At 33.1% G+C, this 2941-nt stretch overlaps 1 long non-coding RNA gene across 1 annotated transcript; it reads right to left on the bottom strand.

The window, feature by feature from the left end:
- Nucleotides 1-333: 333 nt before the first annotated feature.
- Nucleotides 334-2740, bottom strand: LOC141705841 (uncharacterized). The gene is made up of 5 exons (XR_012568496.1): nt 2427-2740; nt 2197-2281; nt 1672-1755; nt 969-1067; nt 334-788 (listed from the first exon to the last, which is right to left on the bottom strand). It is a non-coding gene; the product is annotated as an uncharacterized LOC141705841 (long non-coding RNA).
- Between the last annotated feature and the right edge of the window lie 201 nt (nt 2741-2941).

The raw sequence follows: 2941 nt of genomic DNA, 5'->3' as shown, positions 1-2941 counted from the left end.
CCTAAGGTAACAAAAACAGTCCAAATGTAACGTAAAACGTATGTTACATTAGAGAGACACTGAATTTTCAAAATGACGTGGAATGCTGATGTGGCATACTGACATGGCATGCAACGTGGCATTCTGATGTGGTAGTGTGGGGCCCACATTGATGACGTGGAATGTAGTGACGTGGCATGTGGGTCCCACTTTTATGGTGTATTTTGAGAACCTATGGTAACACTTTTAGTAGCTAATGTAACATTTGTAAGCAAGCTACTGAAACATTTTACATTGTCTATTGTAACAGTTTATGAAGCTAATATAACACTTTGACAAATAAGAAATTGAAAATGTGCTATTGGTATTTAAGCAACCCCAAATTCAGTAAAACATCCAAAACATCAAGCATCTAACAAACATCCTCCCAAAATATCCAACCATTCAATAACCATCCTACTAAAACATCCAACCCCTACTAAAACATCTAACATCCAACATCCAACAAAAGTTGAACTACATAAACAAAAGATAAACTAGTTTATGACTTAATAGATAGCGTTATACGCTTATAAACTTGAAAAACACTGGTAAACACAGGTACTAGAAGCTGCTTCGGTCAGTTATTGGTGTACCATCATCATTGTCACTTGCAGCAATCACAAGAAATCACAAACAAGTCCTGGATATAAATTCTGATGTTCAGGTTAGCTTCCACAAGTCTTTTAAGAACAACTGCCAAGTCTTGCTCCATCTGAGTACTTCCGGTGGAGTTTGTTATACCACCTTGACTTCCTGAAACACATCAACTATAATACTGCAGATGTTATCTCAAAAAGACGGGAAACACTAAAAGAATATCATGCAACAAATCACTATACACGATCAACTGATATTGGCATGGTAAATAGATGTATTTTAAAAATATAAATATCAGAAGTCTGTATCAGCATATTGCTGTGAGTCAGCAAGGGGAAAACAGTACTTACACATCAAGCCTTTCCCATTATGTTGAAGTAATACCACTGACTATATTAAAATACTCGTTGGACCAACTATCATCATTTAAACTAACATCATAAACACTCCTGAAAAAAATAATTTAAAAGTATTTGAGTAATTTTATCTCTAAGGTCATCAGGACACAGAATAAAAAAAATTATTTCAGCATTATTGCATTTCCAAAACAGTAAGTGACTATAATACAATAATGGTTGTGGTAAGTTTTAATATCACAATACAGCATAGCTTCATTTTGAAGGCAACAAAGATTCTAGCATCGAGATTTTAATCCTAATGTAGTAATGCCGCTATTGAAAAAAATGATTTATTTATCAACTTGGATAACAACTTATTTAATATCTCCATACTCAAAGACCTCCATTTGATATAATATGAATTGATATTGTTGCCACAATCTGCAAATCCATTCCAGTTGGTAAGATATCTTAGCCTATCAACTTACCAGATAAATGTATTACCATTTACCAATTTGGATAACAATAACTTATGTAAAATGAAAGGCAGTGTTAACTTAACTGTCATTATGCTAAAGTAATAAAAAGTTAAAATGAAACAATACAACCTCTCCAAGGCTAAAGTTGGAATTTAGAGCTAAAGCTAAAGCTAAAGCTGAAGTCTGAACAGAATAAGAAGCCCATAAACTTAAATTTAAATTAGTAACTGAATTACCCCAAGGATGTACACCAAAGGTGTCTTCGGTTTCTTTATTGCTTTCGCCTTGTAGAAGCTGTTTCAAACTCAAGGAAGTTTCACCTACATCTCCAGAAATACATCTGAGCTGGTCATGTGATGCTGGTCATGTGATGCTGAATATAGCTAAGTACTAACCCAACAAACAACATAACAACAAAATAGAAGATATATGTATACAAATATACATATATACCCATATAGGTTTATTCACAAATTCAACAAGTGGTTTGGGGATGCTGAGAGTTAGTGGCCTCAAGCAAGTTCCAAATCCTCCAACAAGTATGGTCCTTTACTTTCAATAATTGCACATAATTGGGTTCAGTATGGTTTGAGCTCAAAACCACACTTCAAGCATTCAAGACTTGTTACACAATTTGCATAAATCAACGAATCAAGAACATATGCGACTAGCAAATATGTATATGCAAGTAAAAGCGAAACACAGTAATATTGTCAGCAGAATATCAAACTTGCACTGGGATGCAATTATGGATAACTAACCAGTAATGACCAAATAGTCCAACAAAACCAAACCCAAATAAGCTTGTGATTGCTACTCTCTTCCAGCTAAATTTGAATTTTTCATCTTCATGTTGTTGTGAAAAAAAAATTGTCACTAGAATATCAACATATATAGAAATAGCTTTATCTTGCTCTTAGAGTAAATCGCTTATAGTAATAAAATATATTCAATATATATAGAAATAGTGTAACTGATTAGCTAAAATTACCAATTCCAAAGGCACTTGCAGTGAAAATCGTTGATACACCCACCGAATTTTATTAGAGAGAACCCAAAATCCAAAGCCACAATCAAGCTGCAACTAAAACTCCAAATCGAAGCTCAAAATCCAAGTCCTAATTTGAGGAAGAGTTAGAAACCTTTAGGGGTAAGAGCAAGAGAGAGATAGATTTAGATGGCAGCTGGGAGACATATTATGTACTGAGAGAGACAATTAGAGAGATTATTGAGAGGGGGTATGTACTGAGAGATAGACAATGAGAGAGAGAATTGAATAAGAGAGCATATGATGAAAAGAGTTGAAAAAATTGGGCGGTTTTTATCCCACTTCTCCCCAAAAAATTATCAGCCCTCTAAGATTTTGGGTGTTCAAAATTTTGAGCGTTCAAAATTAATATCAAGTAACTAATATTTTAATAAATAAATTATATATTTATACACTCTATTATTTTTTATAAAATCATATATTTAAATTTAAATATTTTTTATTTTTAAAACATAAAT

The sequence above is a fragment of the Apium graveolens genome, chromosome 2 (genome assembly GCF_009905375.1).
Source record: "Apium graveolens cultivar Ventura chromosome 2, ASM990537v1, whole genome shotgun sequence".
In the NCBI taxonomy this organism is placed as follows: domain Eukaryota; kingdom Viridiplantae; phylum Streptophyta; class Magnoliopsida; order Apiales; family Apiaceae; genus Apium; species Apium graveolens.
The sequence above is the reverse complement of the archived record's forward strand: the minus strand, read 5'-3'. Positions and strand labels throughout refer to the sequence as shown.